Below are 23,393 nucleotides of genomic sequence, written 5' to 3'. Positions count from 1 at the left end.
TCGTGTTTGCATTTGGGTTTGTGAACAGTGCAAGTTCTGATGATTTGCAAATTGAAACAAAATTCTCATTCTTAGCTATTTGCAAGCTATGTGGTGGCTTGCTTTGTGTAGCACTGCCACCTAGCAGCAACTGAGAGGTTTTCAGGTCAGTGATTAGAGATTCCCCCAAAATACAAGAAATGTCATTTTAAGGAAATATTATACGGTGAGTTTAACAAGAATTTGGGGAGAAGGGGAGTGCAGTTGTGTAGACCACAAATATTTTCTCCTATTGCTAGGGAATTGTTTCCAATTTTTAAAATATATATAAATGATTATTTCCCCATGTTTATGGGAACATGGATATAGAGTTTAGGGATGGACGGATGGATGGATCAGTCAGTCAGTATGTGTCAGTTTCACATGTGCTCATTTATTTAACTGAACTCTTCATAACAATTCATGGAGTGGTTTACAAATAAAATGACAATAGAAAACACAAGCAAGGCTGTTTCATCCTTTATCCACATTAGTCTGTAATTTTTTTAAAAAATCCACATGAAAATTCATATTGAAATAGGTATTTTTAAACATATCCTCACAAAATATGTATTTCTAAACTTATTTTCTCTCAAAGTATGCATTTCTAAACTATTTTATCCTATATGCATTTTAATAGTCATTTTGGTATGGGTGTGTGTGTGTTTTTTAGTGAGAAATGCAGCAGAGAATTCTGTGAAGAGCAAAATCCAAAAGATAACTGTGTTCCTAAGAAGTGGGGATAAGGTCAGCTTGTTTCCATATGTAGATTGAACAAATTCCTTGAGCATCCCTTGCAGGGTTTGTTTTTTGGGGGGCGAGAGTACTGGATACTAGTTTAAAGCCCAGCCCAAGCACTGATCATGGTCTGAGTCAACTCTAGGGGTCAGTGCACACCTATTATTATTATTATTATTATTATTATTATTATTATTACTTGTTATCATTATTATTTAATATGTTTTATGCTAACAATATTTAAGTATATCTAAGTGGTTTACAAAAAACATTAAAATCCATTCAAAAAAAATCATAATGAATACAAAAACATTTATAAAAAAAGTTAAACTTAGTACTCACACCACGAATAACAAACATATTGGGCAGCATGATCAATCAGAAAAGGCGCGCACACACACACACACACACACAGACACACTAGATATACTGTACATACAGGGAACTTTACAATGTAGACATAAAGTATAAAGATGGACAAAATTTACACACAGCTGAATTTTAACATCATTAATTTTAAAAAAGTACTCAACATCTTAATTTGCATCATGGAAATCTTCTGCATTTCAGCAAGTTGAGGTTATATCTATTCTATTCCTCATAAACGCAGTGAGAGGGAATCACTGTCTACAGAAAGGCTCAGTTGTGTTCCTTCTCTCTCTCTTATATGAACCAATTAGAGAAATCCGCCACTGACTCCAGTGAGGCCAGATTCTTTAGAATCCAACCCCCCAGAGTCCATGGTGGAACGGACTACTCCCCCCCAAAAAAATCCTCCCCGGACAGACCCTACCTGCTGCCGGCCGGACCGGGTTCATCCACTGCTGCTGTCCATCCACTGCCCTGGACTGCAGCCGCAAATGGCGTCCGGCGTAGGGGACGCCATTTGCATCCCTGCTGTTTTCGGTGATAGGCTACACAAATATTTATGTAGCCTATCACAGCAAAGAGCAGGAACGCAAATGGCATAGCAGATGCCATTTGCATCCCTGCTCTTTGCTGTGATAGGCTACGTAAATATTTACATAGCCTATCACCGAAAAGAGCAGGGATGCAAATGGCGTCCACAATGCCGGATGCCATTTGTGGCTGCAGCCCGGCAGCGGATGGAAGTCCAGCTGCGGACGGGCCCAGCCAGCGGCTCCACGGACTCCGCTGTGGAGCGGAGCCGGCCAGGCAGGATACTGGGGGGAGGGACAGATCGCCTTCCCCCCCACTGCAGACGCCCCCAACCGGAATGGTAAGTGGGTTTTGTACACCCCTAGAACCAACTCAGTCAATTTCATCACCTGTGCTACTTGCCATTGATTTCAATGGGGCTTACTCTCACAGGCAAGTGTGTGTAAGATTTCCACCTTAACTAACCATTCATTTAGGGCAACATTTTTGCAGCCACCAATGTATTCCCCACTAGGTCTTGAGATTTTCCTTCCACATCAGCCTTCTGCAGCCTGATGTGTTTAACTGCTCAGCTCCCATCCAAAAGTGCCATCCATTGGTTAAGCACATCTGGGGAGGAGGAGTTATATGACTGGTTGCAGTTATATAAGGACAAATCTGTCAAGTTTGGTTTCTCTCAGTTTCTTTTTTTTCCCAAACTTAAGTTCGAACTTTGAGAATTTTTCCAGTCTTACGTATGCTTCACCCCAAACTTTGTGCATTTTTCTTAAGTTCATATGAAAATTCATCATGTTTTGCACATTTCTCCTAATACATGCATTTTATATGCAGTTTTGCCTAATACAAGTTTTTGCAAGTGGATTTCCTAATATAATGCATTTTTAATGTTATTTACCACAACATATGCATTTTTGTATGCATTTTTTAATTGGAGTACTCCACTGCAAAGCAATTTTTCTAATATAAGCCATTTGAATGTTATTTCCCCCCATATGTATTTTTTAAAAAATAAATTGTGTACGCCATTGCAACCTTTGCAGAAGTGTGAATTTTGAAGGATGACAGAGTTTTGGTTCGCACAGTGGTTAAAAAGTGTGAAAGAAGATGCAAACTGAATTAATCCCCCCCCCCCCAGTGGCAGTGGAAGGAACATCCGTCACCAACATCTGAGCTCCAGCACTGGGCGTACACTGGTTTTCCCTTGCTCATCATCGGAACCCAGGTGGCTGTAGCTGGCATTTGGGGTTGGAGTCAGGGTCAATGTCACCCCTCTGCCAGGACTCACCACATTGGCAATTGCCCAATGGTGCCAACCAATCCATAATTTCAGACCTCCCCAGAGCCCCTCTCAATTTTGAAAATAATGATGATGCTATTTTGCTACCTTGTGACACAAGTTTTTTTTTTTTTTTCATTCCATCTTTGGTCTGGGCAACCACAGTTATAATAGCTCTCACTGTCTGTGTTTTGGGGGGAAAGCTTTACTGTTGTTATTGCTCTCATTATTTCGTCTTTTTCTTTCTTTTTTTAGCAAGTGTTGTCAAAAGTTTTATAAACACAATAATCCACTTTTTGTAAAAAGTAGATGTGTCTAATCTAATCTACCTCACAGGGTTGTTGTGGGGATAAAATGGAGAGGAGGACCATGTGTTTTGGGTTCCTTGGGTTCCTTGAAAGAGGGGGAAAAGGCAGGATATAAATGTAATAAAATAAATAAGTAATTAAAAAGGCATCTTTCTGGTGCTGTTCTATTGTTCCAATAATTCCTCAAAGCTGCCATTTTGCAAGAAAGAAAATTGGATTTTTTCCCCCTAAGCGCAGGCCCTAAAACAGAGCCCATTGACACCAGTTGAGGTTTTTCCCTCTTTTTTTCCCCTATAGGGGGACAAAGTTTGGGGAGATTGGCTGCGTGGGAAGATTTAAATCTCACCTATCCATGCGTGTAGGGGTCCCAGTCCAGATCAGGGCCCCGTGTGCTTAATTCAAGGAGGGGAGAGACTGGGGAGGATCATCTGCATGCTGTGCATTTAACACAGTGTCTAGTTTAGCTCTGTGTCCCAGTAGGAACTATGAGCAACTCACGCTAGGAAACAGACTGGACTCCTTGACTGCTGCCCAGGAGTAGAATTGTAGATGACAGAGTTTTAGTTCGCATGGTAGTTCAAACATGTGAAATAAGGTGCAAACTGAATTAATTTTTCCCCGTCCCTAGTGGCTGTGGAAGGAACAGCAGCAGCATGCACCTGGGCTCCAGAACTGGACATATACTGGATTAATAATAAAATGCATCAGAATTTGCAGGGCAAACAAGTGATAGCAAAATGACAACACGGCATAAGTAACTCCTATGTTGAAAACAGAAACTCTGCAGTTCCCCTTTTACAACTTTACCCCTGTCACATACACGTTCCCATATATGGCCACAGGAAACTGGGACTCCCTTCCACTCAGGTCATGTCTTCCCATTGACTTCCGGGGTGGGGTGGGGGGTCCCAGGTGCTTGCCCTGACTTCCCTTTGGTGTCCTGGAATTGGAAAACTCTCCTCTTGCTCTTCCCTATTGCAGCTTCTTGCTCTGGCCCAGACAACGGTGGTGGTGAGAAGGAGGAGCAGTAGATGCCACTGGTGACTTACTCATTGCCTACTTGCTCACTGGCTCTTTGCCTGGCAAGCAAGGAGAAGAAAGCAATCATGAGAAAGAGAAGAAGCAATAGCAGCTTGTGACAATGGCAGTGAGAAGGTAGACTGACAGAGGTAGGGGATCCATTGAGGGTGTCTTGCCTCAAAGGGTCCTCAAAATCCTGGAGTTGGAACTGCTGCCAGCACTCAGGTATCTAGTGTCCAACAGAAAAATTAGAGGTCCCAACTACAGACATTGGAAAACCTGCCTAGCTTTGATGGCCATTAAGACTAGGCAGCTGTGGATTCAATTTGATTACATTGCTTCTGAATAGATTAAGGATGCCATTAAGGGGATGGGGGGAAAGCATTCTATTAAGTTAACATTCATATGTTAGGATTTAGCTACATATCTCCTGGCAAAGTTAATGGGTGTCCCACTGCTAAATCCCTCTTTGCCGTGATCTAAACACTTTTGTTTAATGACCCTGTTTGACTTCCAAAAAAAAAAAAAATCCCAAACCCAAGTCGGTTGCATACTTGAATCCTCATTTAATTATAATGCACTACTGAGCTGGTAGTGAGGAACATGGACCACCGTGACATCTAAAGAAACCATTCAGTAAGATTTGAGGAGGTAGGAAAATAACCTATTGTATTGTACTTATTGAGATATAAGTAAATCTCGTTGAAATCTTATCTACTTCAGCAGGTACAATGGAAACCTGGGTGTTGCATAATGTCTTAAGTGTTGATGCAAACCCTCTGACATGGATGTGCATGCACTAGAGACAAGATGTGCCCAGAGATTTAGGCTCTGCCTTTCCAGCCTGATGCCCTCCAGATGTGTTAGAATACAATTCCCATTATCCCCAGTTCCTATCGTCCCTGGATGGCATGCACACATATGTGTGCATGGGGATGCGTGGTGTGTGTGTGTGTGTGTGTGTGAGAGAGAGAGAGAGAGAGAGAGAGAGATTCAAAATGCAGGGAGAAACCACTGAACTACTATAGCTGATTTGATAGGGCGGAAAGCTCATTCTCAGGCTCAGCCCTGCAAAATGTTTCACTTCCCTGAAGCTGCTTTACTGTAGGCAAAACATAACAATACAGCAATGAATGAAACATTTAGTGGATTCTGGTGGATGCAATGTCAGTGGGGCTGCGAATCTGCTCTGGATTTCGGACACAACCAGTCGGAACTCTAAAGGAGCTACCCAATGTGCTGAAACTAATCCCCTAAATGGGTTCAGCACCTTGGATAGCTCCTTTAGAATTCTGACTGGTTTTGACTGAAAAACCAGTTCAAATCCTGTTTAAAGCTAAAGAACCATACGGAGGGAGAAGAGGTTATTAGAACACCTTCTGGATGTCCTGAAAGTTAATCCAAACTGGGTCCAACAGTCAAACACTGTAGCATGGCACACAATGATGACCTCATCACTGGTATGCGTCAGGGGCAGAGATGCCAAAGATCTTTGAAAGTGGGCTCCATTTTCAACATCGGGAGGGTGTTGTTGGGTGCATATACATCTGTGAAATTTGCTAAGGGAATCAGGAAGCCATATAATGCACCACTTCCCAATATATGAGTTTAAGCATCTGTGTCTGTGTAATTAAAATCAATATTAGCAGTGTTGCTTCAGAGAAAGCCATAAATACAGTAGGGTCCTTTTTAGTAGCCATATCCAATTAATTAGTCCTTAGCAAGCTTACATATCTGCTTCAAGTACGCACATCATACACACACACACACACACACACACCCAATGGTTTATTTTATTCTGATTTGTGTCTTGAAGCTGGAGGAAGCACAGTGTCATTGGAATTTAAGAGATCATATTCCTCTTCCAGGCCTTCAAGCTTGACAAATTCACAAGGCAACTGAGTTGGTCAGGCTTCTCCTCCTAATTTGAATGAGGTAATGGGACTTCCTTACCTGTTTTGGAAGAGCATTGTGAAAGGGTGAGGGATCAACATAACTCTGTGCACGTCAAGAATGATTAAATCAGGACGATATCATGAATCACCATCCCGCAGATTTAAGCAAGACATGGAAATTACAAATAGCAGCAGTATATTTTTTCTCTCACATTTGAGAAGATACCTGGAGGTGGAGGTGATCATCTCCCCTGTCTTGCCTTACGAGGTCAGCTGGTGCAACAATAGAAGAAGCTGCTTAGAAAGCAGTCATTTGTTTATGCATTTTCAACCATGGAATTGTATTGTGAACACCACCCATCATTCAGAAGCCCCAACACAATGATAAATCAGGGTCCATGACAGGGATGTTATAGAAATCCATTTTGGGGGTGAAGTTTGATGTGTTTCCCTAGGCTCAGCCCCCAGAGTTCTTTTCAGTTCCTGCTTGCGGCACCTGACTCAGTCTGCTGTGAGTTGGGCCAGTCCATGGATTTTCCATGAATTTTGCACATTGGGGGGTGGGGGGGGGAGGTCCTGCAATTTGCACAAATTTCTGAGCAATTTGCACAAATTACAGCTGAATTTTTGCAGATTGTGCAAATTACAGCCTAGTTTGCATAATTTGCACAAATTCATCTGTAATGTGCACAAATTGCTCTGTAATTTGCACAAATTCAACTGTAATTTGTGCAAATTACTCAGAAATTTCTGCAAATTGCAAAACCTTCCAAAAATGTGCAAAAAGATTCCTGGAGTTTGGGGAACAGCCCTCAGCTTGGCTAGCAGATGCAAAGCAAGTTGTACATGTGGCAGAACTCCACAATGCTAAAAAAGAACCAGATTTCCCAGCAACAGACAACCCTAGTCTGTGATCACGATGAGAGTTTGACTCACATTCAAGCAATCAGAGTTCAACTGCTGTTCAGTCCTTGCTGGTTTGATGCAGCAAGGTCTGAACTGAGGGGGACAGGGCCAGCACACCCAGAAACATAGAGGATGGGGTCAGTGAGCATGGTCGCATCCCACTATTCACTTGGAGCCCTCACACGTTCTCTTGATCTCCTGAACAGGGGCTTATGGTTTGGGTCTGATAGAGAGTCAGCAATAGAGTGGTCACATGCATTGCACCCCCTGCCAAAAGAGAGAGAGAGAAATACATCACCAAAAAGAGATTTGCATATAATTTGCATATGCTAATCTATAGGTATAGATGAAAATTTAGAAATAATTTCTTCAATTTAAATAGAAATGCAATCCATGTCACCAAAGCGGGGAAGACTGTAACGAGGTGACCTGTGTGCCTGCCTCTTAGTTTGCTGTACAGCCGTTCACTGTTTGTGGCCAACTTCACTGTTGATGGGCAACTTATCTCCTGGCTTCTTTGGGTTCTTTAAACCAGATTTGGACTGGACAGCCCTTGAAATAGAGGACTGTCCTCTGTTAAGAAGGACACATGGCCACCTTAGCAAGGACATGCCTTAGCTCAGCCCAGGCTGGTTCTCCCAACCCTTATTTCTCCAGAAGGCAGAGGCCTGCTTTCCTTTGAAGGCCTGGGCAATATGCTGCTTTCCTTTTCCCATTATCCCTTCACTCCTTTATCTACACTTCCATTGGGCACGACCCTTCCGTCCACCTGGCCTCCTCCTCATCCCCTTGCTCCCAGTATCTGGTGCTAGTTCTAAGATCCAGTTTGCCCCCTAGACATGTATTTTCTAGATCATACAGGGTCAACTTCTGGTTTTACTCTGGCTGCTGCTGGTTGGCTGGCTGGCTGGCTGTGGTGGCGAGGTGTCAGAGGACGAGCGCTGTATGTGCAATGTTGTTTGCCCTGTGCCCCCTAAACTATCCTGCTGCCCTCAAGTATAGTGGAGGATACTGTCTCCTCGCCAATATTGAAATAAGATTCAACTTCCAGTCTGGTTGTCTTCTTTTCATGGGATGGGAGGGGGCCCTATTTTGTCCTTTGCCTCAGGCAGCAAAATGGCTTGTGCCAGCCCTACGGAAAGTATGCACTCTGAGCTATTGCCTCTCCCTAACTCTATATAATAGACATCTAATTAATTCTCCTTAAGGTAATTTTGTGCAATTGTTTTTTAAAAACATGTTATCAATTGTGTTTAATGCACAGAACAGTTTCATGAGAGCAAGAAGACAATAAAAAAGAAAACATCAATGACATTTGCTCTTGGTCTTGTGTATCTACCTTGGGTTCCTACTTATTAAAACATTTCACTCCCTGCTGCTCACAATTCTAAGCATAGAAACAATGTATCACACAGAACATATTTGATGAAGCCATGCCAGAGTTCCAGAACTTCCAAAGAACTTGATGTCCTTGTATGTTTCAAACCTTTGTAGGACAAGCAAGATATGCCTCAATGTGAGATCGTTTCATTTAATACACTGACTCGGCGTCTAGTAACAAACAGATGTAGCACTCAGGAAAACTGGCATGTTGCCAATGAAGGAAACAGCTGCTGTAGCCTGCAGGTGTGTGCTTGAACTATATGCCATCTGGATGTTCTTATTCCTTAAAGTCAGCTATTTATAACTTTTAAGTCAATGAATGGGAAGAGGATTTGGAAACGATGGGTCCAAAAGATGGTAAATTTTAGGGCATGTCCAAATATATGAACACAAAATTAGAGTTGGGTTGAAGTGCTGCCAGAGCCATAGAGGGTAGATTTCAGCTGAACGCAGTGGAGGCGGCTGGCTCCAATGTCACTGGGGCAGGGAATCCGCTTTGGGTTTCAGTCAGAACCTGTCAGGGTTCCTTTTACCCACACTGAAACCTCAAATGCCAAAATCAGTCACAGACAAAAGACTTCAATCTACAGCTTTTAATCCATTACCACCAAGGGTCATACAGATGCAAATTCTCAGTGACTCTCAGTCTGCAGGGAAATGCCTTCAGGGTGTTCAAAAGGTAGCCATGAAAGTTGCCCACCGTTTGAAATAAAGGCAGGCTCCCTAGCCTAACTTAAGGGGTTGGGGGAGCGCTCTCTCTCTCTCTCTCTCTCTCTCTCTCTCTCGTGAGGCTTCTAAGCACCGCTGCTCATGCAGGACCAATCGGGTAGACCTTCTAAGTTCCGCCCTGGTGTTCTCCCTCTTGGCTCTGTGCCTTGCATCTATTAATTCAGACTTGCCAAACACCGCCTCTCCCTGGTCGCTGTCTCTCACAGGGGCGGGTGAAGAGGGACCCTCCTTCTGCAGCTCGACCTTTGAAACCTGAGGAGCCTGCCTAGGCATGCCTGGACTAGCCTGGGAACATACCTCCCCCATGTCTGGTGGCTCTTCTTCAGAATCTGAACTACTCTGCCACTCCCTGCATGCAGAAGCACTCCTGACAGAACCAGTCCGAACTCTAAAGGAGCTATCCAAGGCGCTTTGCACTTGTGTAATTGCTTCACACCTTGGAGAGCTCCTTTAGAGTTTGGACTGGTTCTGACCAAAGCCTGGAGCGGGTTCACTGCCCCACTGACATTGGAGCCACCAGCCACCAGCCTCTGCTGGTTGAACATTAGGAGAAACATCTTGACAGTAAGAGTCTTGTGACAATGGAACTAATGACCTAGAGGGACGGTGGGCTCTCCTTCACTGGAGGTTTCTAAGCAGAGACTGGACAGCCATCTGTTGCAGATCCCCCACCTCTGGTTTTCCTGCTTTGAGCAGAGGGTTGGTCTAGATGGCTTCCAAGCTCGCCTCCACCTCTATGATTCTTTGCCCATTAATGCAAACAGCTATACATACAAATAAACCTATGGCTGGTATGCACATTTGTATGTGCAAACATGTCCATACATCAGTTTATGGGACACATCTTTTGACACATAATCCCGCTCCATCTGGGATTTTGTCATCTGCACTGGGTGGCGGCTCAGATGAGGAGGCGCAAGGTGGGTCAGGCAACCGGAACAGGATCAGTTTTAGCACCACTGTCTACAGCCCCAGACTTGGAGTGCGTTCAGGACTACAAAGAGCAATCCTACAGCTGGTGTGCTGACAAGTTACCCCAGCATGGGCTGAGAGCAAATGACAGTGCTTTATAACTCTGCCAGGAGAGTCCTTCTGGGAGCTCCACCTCCTCAACTGTGCCTCTGCTTTTCTTGAAGGGCCAGTGTCCTTTTCCACAGTCGTTGGCTTCTTCTAGGTGGTGAGGGTCTGGGGAGTGAGGAGCTGGTTGGGGGATGCTCCCCAGAGCCTCCCTGCTCACTGGAAGAGTCTGAGGTCCACTCCTTGTAGACAGAAGGCCACAGTGCCTTATGCGGGTCAAGAGGACAAGGCATGGGATCCAAGGTGGATGGCCCCACTTGTGAAGGTCTGGGAACTGGTTCTTCCTCAGAAGCACTGCCACTAGAAACCTCCATCTCAGAGGCACTCTCTCTCCTGGGCCATGATACAGGCATCTGACAAAGCCCAAATATTTCATGAGAAAACAGGAAGCTCGCAGCCCTGGTTTCTCATGCAGTTGTGACTCCTCTTGTCAGGAAGAGAGAAGGAAGAGGAGAAGGGCAGGGATAGGATAGAGAGGGATGACACACCTCTGATGTCATAATGCTCATGCTTACATCACACCCCAGCTGCTTAAAAGGAAGTTCACAGGACAGCAGAAAGAAGGAAAAGAATGTGAAAAGCAGAGAGGGAAGAAAGATGAAGAGGGGGAAGGAGCATGGAGAAGAGAGGGAATGCTCTAAAGATCTGAGATCCTCAGATGCCTGACACACACCTCCAGCCGTTAGCTGCACAGTTTACTTGTGGTTCCTAAATGATTCGGCAAGTGTGATGTTAAGGACGAACGGTACCATCTTCATCCATCAAATTCCTCTCCTCTATGCTTCCTGTACATTTACGTACGAAGTCCTGCCTGGCATGTATTGTGGATGGTTGATGTGAGGCCGGTAAGTGCTCCCATGTAGAGATCAGTTGTTCCATTGTGGTTTAGGGTGAGATACCTGGAGGAGTTCTGAAGCAGACCTCAAGAGGCCACCAAATATCAATAGCCTGGACACATGCAATAGGCTAGAAATATTTACAGTGCCATCCTTGGTGTTTTAGCCCAGTGGTTGGTTGTGTGTTCGAATCCTCCTCTCTACTATAGGTTGTACCATTTGGGAAGGAGCCAGTGCTCATGCTTTGTCTGTAGAAGGTCTTTGTTTCAGTTGCTGTCACCTCCACTTAAGGAGTTCCCAAGGGCTCTCGGGCTGAACTGGCAATACTGGGTTAGAGAAGCGGCCACTTACATATCACCCCCAAAGATGAAATGCGCTACCAAAAGAGGGCACAGATTTGCATTAAATTTACATATGCTAATTTATAGGTATAGCTGCACATTTAGAAATAATTGCTAAAATTTAAACAGAAATTTGATCTGCTTTTGTTGAAGTGTATGTATAATTCGTAGAAAACCACATACACACACACACACACACACACACACACACTCATTTCATATGCATGCATCAAAATTGATATATTCAAATTCATGTAACTACAATCTTTTTTTTCTTGTTTTCTCTTTGTTTTGTTCTGTATTGTTGAAAATTTACAATAAAAATAATTTCTAAAAAAGCATTTAAATGGAACTAAAATCCATCTCATCACAGTGGGAAAGACTCTGATCAGGTGACCTGTGTGCCTGCTTGGCCCGCCGTCCAGGTGCTTATTGTCGATGGCCAATTTCAAGGCCCCCAATCTCCTGCTCCTTGGGATTCTTTATCTTTGAACCAGATTTGGACTGGACAGCCTTCAGAGAGACTTTCAAAGAGAGGACTATCCTCTGTAAAGCAGCACACATGGCTACCCTAGTTAGTGTGACTTTGAGGGAACAATCCTATGCTAAACAGCCATAGGATATGTTGTTTTCTGGGAACCAACCTTGCAGCCTGTGCTCCAGGGTCGGTTCCTCGAGAACCAACCTCCCTCCACTTCCGTGCTGCCTCTGAGGCAGTGTGGAACAGCCCCATCCTCCATGCTCGCAAGAGCAGTGCAGAGCGGCTGAAAAGGGGCATGTCTGGGGGCGCTCCCGGGGTGAGGACGGCGGAAATGTCGTCAGCAGCAACCTCCCCTGCTCCCCCCCCCCCGTGGCTAGACAGCCGAAATTGGCTGTCTAGCCGAAAATGCAGGGCAGGAGAAGCACGGAGGAAACAATCCCCTCCATGCTTCTCCTGCCCTGCATTGGATAGGCAGTTGCCTCCGAGTTCGGAGGCAGCCGCCTATCTGGATAGGATTGCACCCAGCATAAGGTTGTGCCTGATTTAAATCTAAGCATATCTACCTACCTTGTAAAGTGTCATCTACATATACACATTTTTGTATGCATTTTTTTTATTGTAGAATTTCATTGCAAACTTTTGGGAAGTGACTGAACCTCCCTCACTGTTCAACGAGATATAGATTCAGCAAAGTACTGGGTGAGATACTTTTGTTTACCAGTATTACAGATCACAGCTCTGAAAGACTGGATCGCTACTTTTTCTCAGGCTGACAAACTCATGTAAATAATAGCATAAAAAATATTCTATAAAGTCCTCTAGCCTGGGGGTGGGCAGAAAGTGGATCTCCAGATGTTTTGGACCACAACTCCCAGCATCCCTGGCACTTTGCCATGCTGGCAGGGGCTTCCGGAAGTTGAAATCCAAAACTTCTGGAGATCTACCTTCTGCCCATCTCTGCCCTACATGATAGGAAGGGAGCCGTAGCTCAGTGGTAGAGCATCTGCTTTGCATGGAGAAGGTCTCAGTTTCAGTCCCTGGAATCTCCGGTTAGGGCTGGGAAAGAATCCTGCCTGAAACCTTGGAGAACCAATCAGTGTCAACAATGGAGAGCCAATGGAGAGCCTTGGAGAGCCAATGGAGAGCCAATGGAGAGCCAATGGAGAGCCAATGGAGAGCCAATGGAGAGCCAATGGAGAGCCTTGGAGAGCCAATGGAGAGCCAATGGAGAGCCAATGGAGAGCCAATGGAGAGCCAATGGAGAGCCTTGGAGAGCCAATGCAGAGCCTTGGAGAGCCAATGGAGAGCCAATGGAGAGCCAATGGAGAGCCAATGGAGAGCCTTGGAGAGCCAATGGAGAGCCAATGGAGAGCCAATGGAGAGCCAATGGAGAGCCAATGGAGAGCCAATGGAGAGCCTTGGAGAGCCAATCAGTGTCAACAATGGAGAGCCAATGGAGAGCCTTGGAGAGCCAATGGAGAGCCAATGGAGAGCCAATGGAGAGCCAATGGAGAGCCTTGGAGAGCCAATCAGTGTCAACAATGGAGAGCCAATGGAGAGCCTTGGAGAGCCAATGGAGAGCCAATGGAGAGCCAATGGAGAGCCTTGGAGAGCCAATCAGTGTCAACAATGGAGAGCCAATGGAGAGCCTTGGAGAGCCAATGGAGAGCCTTGGAGAGCCAATGGAGAGCCAATGGAGAGCCAATGGAGAGCCTTGGAGAGCCAATCAGTGTCAACAATGGAGAGCCAATGGAGAGCCAATGGAGAGCCAACGGAGAGCCAATGGAGAGCCTTGGAGAGCCAATCAGTGTCAACAATGGAGAGCCAATGGAGAGCCTTGGAGAGCCAATGGAGAGCCTTGGAGAGCCAATGGAGAGCCAATGGAGAGCCTTGGAGAGCCAATCAGTGTCAACAATGGAGAGCCAATGGAGAGCCTTGGAGAGCCAATGGAGAGCCAATGGAGAGCCAATGGAGAGCCAATGGAGAGCCAATGGAGAGTGTTGGAGAGCCAATCAGTGTCAACAATGGAGAGCCAATGGAGAGCCTTGGAGAGCCAATGGAGAGCCTTGGAGAGCCAATGGAGAGCCAATGGAGAGCCAATGGAGAGCCAATGGAGAGCCTTGGAGAGCCAATAAGTGTCAACAATGGAGAGCCAATGGAGAGCCTTGAAGAGCCAATGGAGAGCCAATGGAGAGCCAATGGAGAGCCAATGGAGAGCAATGGAGAGCCTTGGAGAGCCAATCAGTGTCAGCAATGGAGAGCCAATGGAGAGCCTTGGAGAGCCAATGGAGAGCCTTGGAGAGCCAATGGAGAGCCAATGGAGAGCCAATGGAGAGCCAATGGAGAGCCTTGGAGAGCCAATCAGTGTCAACAATGGAGAGCCAATGGAGAGCCAATGGAGAGCCAATGGAGAGCCAATGGAGAGCCTTGGAGAGCCAATGGAGAGCCTTGGAGAGCCAATGGAGAGCCAATGGAGAGCCAATGGAGAGCCTTGGAGAGCCAATCAGTGTCAACAATGGAGAGCCAATGGAGAGCCTTGGAGAGCCAATGGAGAGCCAATGGAGAGCCAATGGAGAGCCAATGGAGAGCCAATGGAGAGTGTTGGAGAGCCAATCAGTGTCAACAATGGAGAGCCAATGGAGAGCCTTGGAGAGCCAATGGAGAGCCTTGGAGAGCCAATGGAGAGCCAATGGAGAGCCTTGGAGAGCCAATCAGTGTCAACAATGGAGAGCCAATGGAGAGCCTTGGAGAGCCAATGGAGAGCCAATGGAGAGCCAATGGAGAGCCAATGGAGAGCAATGGAGAGCCTTGGAGAGCCAATCAGTGTCAGCAATGGAGAGCCAATGGAGAGCCTTGGAGAGCCAATGGAGAGCCTTGGAGAGCCAATGGAGAGCCAATGGAGAGCCAATGGAGAGCCAATGGAGAGCCTTGGAGAGCCAATCAGTGTCAACAATGGAGAGCCAATGGAGAGCCAATGGAGAGCCAATGGAGAGCCAATGGAGAGCCAATGGAGAGCCAATGGAGAGCCAATGGAGAGCCTTGGAGAGCCAATCAGTGTCAACAATGGAGAGCCAATGGAGAGCCTTGGAGAGCCAATGGAGAGCCTTGGAGAGCCAATGGAGAGCCAATGGAGAGCCAATGGAGAGCCAATGGAGAGCCTTGGAGAGCCAATCAGTGTCAACAATGGAGAGCCAATGGAGAGCCTTGGAGAGCCAATGGAGAGCCAATGGAGAGCCAATGGAGAGCCAATGGAGAGCCAATGGAGAGCCTTGGAGAGCCAATCAGTGTCAGCAATGGAGAGCCAATGGAGAGCCAATGGAGAGCCTTGGAGAGCCAATCAGTGTCAGCAAGGGAGAGCCAATGGAGAGCCAATGGAGAGCCAATGGAGAGCCAATGGAGAGCCAATGGAGAGCCTTGGAGAGCCAATCAGTGTCAACAATGGAGAGCCAATGGAGAGCCTTGGAGAGCCAATGGAGAGCCTTGGAGAGCCAATGGAGAGCCAATGGAGAGCCAATGGAGAGCCTTGGAGAGCCAATCAGTGTCAACAATGGAGAGCCAATGGAGAGCCAATGGAGAGCCTTGGAGAGCCAATCAGTGTCAGCAATGCTGGGCTAGAGGAACTGATGGTCTGACTCATAAGGCAGCATCCAGTGGAGGCTGCTGGCTCCAGTTGTGGCAGAGTTGTGAATCCGCTCTGGGTTTCAGTCAGAACCAGCCAGAACTCTAAAGGAGCTATCCAAGGTGCTGGGCCTATTTTGGGGATTGGATTCAGCACCATAGATAGCTCCTTTAGAGTTCTGCTGGATTCTGACTGAAACCCAGAATAGATTCGCAATCCCACCAAAATTGGAGCCACCATTCTCTGCTGGCAGCATCACCAGAAAGCCCCCTCCAGGTGTCTTTGTGGGCTGAATGGGTCTATAAGGGAGAAGGCAGCCTATATCTCTGAATAAGAGCATCTCTCTCTCTCTCTCTCTGACCAGCTCACAGTTCCTAGATTAGTGGCTCTTGCAAACAAGGCAGGTGGGGAAGATTTTTTTTTTTTTTTGTCTCATGCTGATAATATTGCTACAGTTTTATTACGACAAGAAAAGAAAAGAATTGCAACAAATGTTCTTAAAATGGCTCTTTTGCAATTTTCACCTTGAATGTATCCAAGAGCCGGCCTCCAATCTTGCTGTACTTTGCCGCCCTCGCTTTAAAATCAGGGGTCTGAAATGATGTAGCTATGCAAGAATACAACCTGATCCTGTGTGCATTTACTTGGAATTAATTCCACTGAGTTCAATGGGGCTTACTTACTCCTTAATAAGGACAGAACAAGCTTTTTAAACTTCGCAGCTGCAATCCTTGCTTGCTTACTTGGGAGCATGTCTCATTGAACTCCATGGGGCCTAGGTCTGAGTAGACACATATAGTAAGATTGCACTGTAAGGCTGCAATCTTAGACACACATGTTAGGAAGAAAACGCAACTGAATATAGTGGGACGTATACAAGGACAACCATAGAATCATAGAATAGTAAGGTTGGACTTGATGGCCTTGTAGGCCCCTTCCAACCCTACTATTCTATGATTCTATAATTGTCCAACTCCCTGCTCAATGCAGGAATCCAAGTCAGAGCATCCCCAACAGATGGCTGTCCAGCCTTGTCTTGAATGCCTCCAGTGTGGGAGAGCCCACCACCTCCCTAGGGAATTGGTTCCATTGTCGTATTGCTCTAACATTCAGGAAGTTTTTCCTGTTGTTCAGCCAGACAAACCTACCATTAGGCAGGTGTCTGTCGTGGTGATGGGGCCACCTCTTTTTTTGGGCATGCAAGACACCCCTTCAGCCGAACATACCTAGCAGTAGGCTCCAGGACACTTCTCTGATCCATGCCAGGAAGCTGCCATTTAAGTTTCCCACAATGCCTCACAGAAATGTAGTGTTGCTTCAGGGCATTGTGGAAAAATAAAATGGCAACCACTTGGTGCACACTGGAGCTCTAGAAAAGAACTCCCCAGAATGAGGAGGCACACCAGGCAGCAGATGCTGGGGCAGTGGTGAGGAGTTAGAGGACAGAGCTGAGTGCACGCCACACGGCCGGCCCTGCATTCCTTTAGTTTGCTGCCTTCAGGTGCAGTGGAAGACCTTGTCCTGTCACCAGAGTCGAAGGAAGATCCAGCTACCAGTCCCATGGAAATGGGAAGGAAGCTCCATCTTGTCCCTTCACCTCAGGCAGAAAAATGTAGGGATGTACGAATCCCTTACCTGCCAGTCTGGGGGCGGGGAGGCAATCCGTTCCTCCCCCCGGAATCCTCTTAGGCCAGCTCCACTCTGCGGCGATTCCACGGAGCCGCCGGCTGGCTCCGAAGTGCCAGCGATATGGCCACCATGCTGTATCGCTGGCTGAAGGGGACTACTGACTGCGGACTCAAATGGTGTCCAGGACGCCATTTGCATCCGCAGCCAATCCACCCAGCCAGCGATACGGCAATGGCGGCCGTATCACTGGTACTCTGGAGCCGGCTGGCAGGGAGGATCCGGCCAGAGAGGATTCCTCCAGGAGGCGGAGGTAAGTCTTCCGATCCTCCACAGACTCTGGGGGGGGCAGATTCTTTTGAATCTGGCCTCACTGGGGTCCGTGGAGGATTTCTCCCCCATCCCTAGCAAAATGTCTCAGGCTGTCCCTGCCGTGTCCCTAGCCCATATGCTAACCACTACAAGTATTAGAAGAGCCAGCTGGATCAGACCAAAGACTCTCCATCCTCCTCTTTCTCATCATTGCTACCACTTGCTTGACAGGTAGAGAGCCAGTGAGCTAGCAAGCAGAGGCATCTATTGCTCCTTTGCACCACCACCACCATTGTCTGGGCCGGAGCAAGCGGTAGGTGAACAAGCAGGTTGTGACGGTGAAGAGATAGAGCATCTCCAGGGGGGTCTTGTCAGTGGCTCCGGCTGCGGTGTGGACCTTCAGCAGGCGCCCAACCATGCCTACCCCTTCCAAGCGCAGAGCCCAGGGACGATCCGCACCACCTACGAGGTGGCAGGGGAGGGGCAGGGAGGTGGTTTTCCAGGAACCAAGGTTGGTTCCCGGAAACCGAACAATTCTATGGCCATCTCGCTGCTGTCTAGTGGCCATAGGATTGCACCCTAAGACACTTTATTAAACTGCTCTTGAATAATAATTAATAATATCAGAGAGGACCATTAGAAAAACAGCAACACCAAATGGCACAATAAAAAAGGTAAACTCATAAAAACAACTTTGGTGTCATGACAGGTATTTATTATTAAACTAAAAAAAAGCTAGCTGCACATTTTTAATGCCCAAAGTACAATAAAGCAAGAATGCACCACGCTTCTTATTTTAATAAAATATCATTAGCCTTGTTTCTGATAAATGCTGAGATCTTTCTCGATGGCAGCCTGCGGTGTGGAGAGTGGAAAACCCGGAGCAGTATAAAAATCTATGGAGGTGCTGTTATTTAAATAATAAATGCAAACGAAAAACAGAGCATGCCAGTGTCAAATGAGCAATATTTTTCTAAGCGCGCTGGCTCCAAAGGTGATGCTGTAGGAAACCAGTCTCCTCTACATAGCTTACGGGGCACGACGACACCAATCACAATGATAAGGTATCTCCTCCTCAATGAACGTAGGAAGTGGCATTGTACAAGGTCAGACGATTTGTCCGTCTGCCTCAGCGCTGTCTACCCAGACTGCTGGGGTCTCTCCAGGGTCTCAGGCAGACGGTCTTTCCCATCACCTGCTTCCTGTCCCTTTTGGGTGGGAATGCTGAGCTGTAAGGGGGCATGGCTGGTGCAAGACTGCCCACCGCTGGAGGGAGCAGGTCACGCCACCGCCCTCTCCTCTCTGCCCACCCCACCCTGGCTCTGACGACATGCCGGCCCTGTCCTTGTCCCCTCCCCCGCAAAGGTGGTGGCGGCACACGCCCCCCTTCCTTCCCTCCCGCCAGTGGAGGTTGGTGGCTCCAATGTCAATGATTCCGCTCCGGGTTTCAGTCAGAACCACTCAGAACTCTAAAGGTTCTCCCCACCCCACTGACATCAGAGCCACCAGCCTCCACTGCCTCCCTCCTGCCACTGCCTCCTCTTTTCTCTCCCACAGCTGTGACAAGTGTCATCCACCCTCCTCCTCCATTCCCACCCCACACCTGATGGCAGTGGTGGTGGCTGTGGAGGTGGCCATGGCAGTGGCCTCTGCCTGCCTGCCTCCCCCCACCCCAGCCACGACAGCAGTGTCGGCAGTGTCCAACTGCCCCTCTCCTCCTCCCCTCAATGATAGCGGTAACGGCAACCACCACCGCCCCTCCCGATGGCACTGCGCCACAGGTCTTTCCCTCAATGCCTCTCTGTGAGGGGTCCTTTCTCACAGGAAGACACTGGCAGGGAGGTGGTCCTGGAGAACCCCAGCACCATGGCAGCCCACGACCACCTCCTCACCAGCACCTTGCTCTATGGATGGACCCCACCTAGTGAGGCATTAGGGCTAGATTCTGTGGAGAACTGCGCTAGCCACTTGCTCTTCCGAGTTGTCAGTGGGGCTTTCCAGAGAGTCTACCTGCCCAACGCCGCACTCTGAGGGATCCTCAAAGCGAGGCATCAAGAAGGTGGCGCTCCAGAGAGCTGTGCCAGCCGCTAGCATAGCTTTCTGGAGCGGCCAGCACGGCTTTCTGGAGTGGTGGGCAGGGCGCACAGTCTCCTGGGGGCAGAATCCGACGCCCTTTGGGATCCACCCCCGAGGCAGGAGCTTCACCCTGCTTCGTGGGAGGGCCAGCCCTGTAGGGTGGCCGCTTATGCATCACCAAGAAACAGGGCAAAAGAGGGAACCAATTTGCATTCAATTTGCATGAGCCAATTTATAGGTATAAATGCACATTTTGAAACAATTACTAGCATTTAAACAGCAATACAGTACCTGTCACCATAGCGGGGAAGACTGTGACCAGATGAACCGTGTGCCTGCCGTCCACCTGCTAAGTGGTCCCTGATCCGATTTCTTAGACTGCTTTTTAAACTGGACTTGTACTGAACAGCCCTTCAAATAGAGCAGGGGTGCAGGACTTCAGGCCTGGGGGTCAAATCTAGCCCCCCTGGTGTTCCCAGTCTAGCCCTCTAGGGTTCCCCTTCCCCCAATCACCAACCACTTGGTGGTTTTCTGGCTTTTGTGCAGTTTTCCCTCCATTCTAAATGGTTGAAATGCCTCTCCTAAGGCTTAGTGACTGGAAACAGCTTTAAGCAAAAATATGGTTGAAATTTTTGGACTGTGAGCCCCGCCCCTTTTGCCTCTGGCCCCACCCACCACTGGAATGTGGCCCTCAAGAGCTTCTCTGGAATGGGATTTGGCTCTTGGGCTGAAAGAGCTTTGGGAAGGATTTCTGGAACTAATTCCAACCTTCCTGCAAGGTAGGACCATTCTGGAACTAATTCGAACTCACCTGCAAGGTAGAACTGGCCAAACCTGACCTTCAAATCCCCCCAGACTACCCAGTAGCCACCCTCCTAGGTGAAGAGGCACTGAATTTAGCACTGAGGTTATGCAGAGAAAATCACACCAGCTAAAGGTTGGATAAATATTTATTAAGGTAAAAAAGAAGGTACAGGGAAAAGGAAGTTGTACAAAAGGGCAAAAGCCAAATTACTTTAACAAAAAAAAAACACACCTTAATACATACAGAGCCTTGTAACCACACACTCAAGCAAAACAATAAAGCTACCTGTCCTGTCCTTAAACATACCTAAGCATGGGCCTCCCAGGATAGCAGCCAGCCGTCAGCAGGTCCAAGAACCACCAGAGCAAAGGGAGACACTACACCTCTCTCTCAACCTCCTTTTAAGGCCCAGCCCTTGTGGGGACTGCCCTTGCCTCCAAGGGGCTGGAACTCCCCATTAAACCCAGCTGTTTTTCTTTCTTCCTTTCTTCCTTCCTGTCACATCCCGCCTTTTTTCCTCTTGCAAGGAACCCAAGGTGGCTTACATTGTCCTCCTCCTCTCCATTTTATCCTCACAACAACAACCCTATGAGGTAGGTTGGGCTGAGAGCCAGTGAGTGGCCCAAAGTCACCCAGTGAGCTTCCATGGCCAAGTGGGGACTAGAACCTGGATCTCCTGACTCCCAGTCCAACACTCTAACCACTACACTGCACTGGCTCTCCATATCACTTCCAGTTAACAGGGACTGTGCCTGGCCTTGAGCAAAGGGCCAAGGAGCCTCTAGGTAACAGACAATTCCAGGTGGTTGCCTCAGACATGACAGCCCGGCCTAATCTCATGGTGGAAAACGGGCTGTCATTCTTGACAAGCTTCAACACCCCTGAAATAGAATTTGCCTTCAAATAAAGAACTGACCTCTGACAGCCTTTGAAATAGAGGACTGCCCTCTGTAAAGTAAGACACACGTTCACTTTATGCTGCAGGTTGAACACAAGTTTCAGGAATGCAGAGGGCTATTGCCATGTGCCCCCCCCCCCCCAGCGCCTCAAACTTGGAGCCAGTCCCGATAGCTATTGAAGGGTTTAAAACATTTACGTGAAGACGGTTCCTCATTAATAATCACTTGGCAAGAGAACTTTGCAGAAATATCCATATTGCTGAGAAGGTTGTAAAATCTTTCTCACGCCATTGGCCGGAAAGGTAGGGTGAGTCACAACAGCACACTGACTGGAAAGGGAGAACAAGCATTGCTACATGCTACAAGAGTGTTGCCACTCACTGTTTCAGTCAGGCAGTAGTTGAAGAGGGAAGAATGGTAAAAAGCAGTGCTATGGTGAAACTTTCTCCCTCATCTGTTTTGACCATTCTCATTCAATTTGATAGAAGGGAAATGGCTTCTGAAAAGAAATTCGAAGGAGGATAAATTTTGGAGACATTCTCAGGGGTTGTGTTTGGGGTTCTTGTGCTTACCTGACTTGTGAGGTGGCTGAGGAGTGTGCATGAGTGTCCTGTCTGTCAACGTACAATAATCTCTGTGGCAGCCTGTAGCCTCTTCGGCTTCCCACACTTCAATTAAATCCATCATGAGGAAGACATTGTGAGGCAATTCCTCCCATGGGGCTTTTTCAGTTCAGGAAGTGCAGGTGGCCTGGGAGGCTGCAGAGCAGTGGAAAGATGTGCAATACAGAGACACAGCCCCCTTGGCCCCCTCGCAGTGATTAGGTAAGCTCAAAAATACCACCAAAAGAAATTCAAAGTTCTGCCTCAAAAAAGTGGAAGCCTCACCACAGCTGATGCTGTTGCCACCTACAGAAGCAGTGCAGTAAACCAAAACTCCTGAGGAAAAAAGAAAGGAGCTGTGGGTGCTACAACCCCTGCCTATAGTGAGCCCTATCTGTGAGAAACTGTGGGAGAATTTCTCCTCCCCTAGGAGAAATTGGGTGAAATTGTCCCAATTTTTCTGCCCACGAATAGGCTGGAGAATTCTGAGAGGCCATTTTAAGAGGCCATTTGTGCACAGCTCTAGTTTGTATAGCACTTCCAAGCATTCAGTGTGGTTCACGTGCGTTATCTAGTTGTCATCCTTCCAATAACCCTGTAAGGTAAGTCGGTATTATTATTTATCCCCATACTGCTAATGGGAAGACCGAGACTCAGAGAGAGTGGCTTACCTTAGGCCACCTAGGCACAGTGCCATGCGGGGGGTGGGGAGAGGGGGCAGTGGTCACCATTACTGCTGTCATTGAGGGAGGCAGAGATCATCCCCGCCCCAAAGGGACAAGGAGCAGGTGATGGGAAAAGACTGTCTGCCTGAGACCCTGGAGAGTCCCTGGAAGTCTGGGTAGACAATGATAATGAGCCCTATCTGTGAGAAACAGTTGGAGAATTTATCCTCCTCTTGGAGAAATTCAGTGAAGTTGTTCCCCTGATTTCTCTGCCAAGAAATAGGCTGGAGAATTTTGAGAGGCCATTTCTGCACAGCCCTAGTAAAAAGTAATATGTGAAATGATTTTGCCTAACCTATGGCATAGCATTGTTCTTAGACGGACTTTGGAAGAGAACTGAATGACTACGAGCATCTCTACACCAGCCTAAAATCCTGCATTTAAAACAGGGCTCTCTGCTTCCGTTTTAAATGCAAGATCACAACAATTCCCTTTTTCACCTGCTTCCTTTCCCCCCATGCCCTTCTCCCTCCTTCTCCTCGTATCTGAGCCTTCCATTACCTTTCATTGATCTCACTCCTTTTCTTGCCGCTTTTACTCTTTTCATGAAGGGAACTCAAGCGGAACACAACGGGGTAATTTGATAGCTCCTTATCTGCGATCTATTTAAAAATGGAAGAAAGGGCATTTAGTGCAGGAGACGCCTTGGAGGTTCACGGCGTCATATAAAGAGCTCACAAACTTCCGTGAAGGAGCAATCTCAATCACAGGATAAAAGCTTGGTGTGAAGGAGCCCTACATGTTCTGATAACCTTTCGTCTGGATTACTGCAATGCATTATACATGGGGCTGCCTTTGAAGACGGACTGGAAACTTCAGCA

General features: G+C 47.3%; 1 long non-coding RNA gene across 12 annotated transcripts in view; it reads right to left on the bottom strand.

The window, feature by feature from the left end:
• The window catches only part of LOC146337185 (uncharacterized), a 41,428-nt gene that overhangs the window by 13,346 nt on the left and 4,689 nt on the right, over positions 1-23,393 (bottom strand). For 5 of the 12 annotated variants that reach the window (XR_014785381.1, XR_014785382.1, XR_014785380.1 and 2 more), the window contains one exon: positions 16,595-23,174. This is a non-coding gene — a long non-coding RNA (uncharacterized LOC146337185). Of the gene's footprint in view, positions 1-16,594; positions 23,175-23,393 lie in introns of those variants that run through there. The other 7 variants (XR_014785390.1, XR_014785388.1, XR_014785387.1 and 4 more) reach the window with 4 other exon arrangements.

The sequence above is a fragment of the Heloderma suspectum genome, chromosome 11 (genome assembly GCF_057233095.1).
Source record: "Heloderma suspectum isolate Gila_16-S chromosome 11, 16-S_ref, whole genome shotgun sequence".
NCBI lineage: Eukaryota > Metazoa > Chordata > Lepidosauria > Squamata > Helodermatidae > Heloderma > Heloderma suspectum.
The sequence above is the reverse complement of the archived record's forward strand: the minus strand, read 5'-3'. Positions and strand labels throughout refer to the sequence as shown.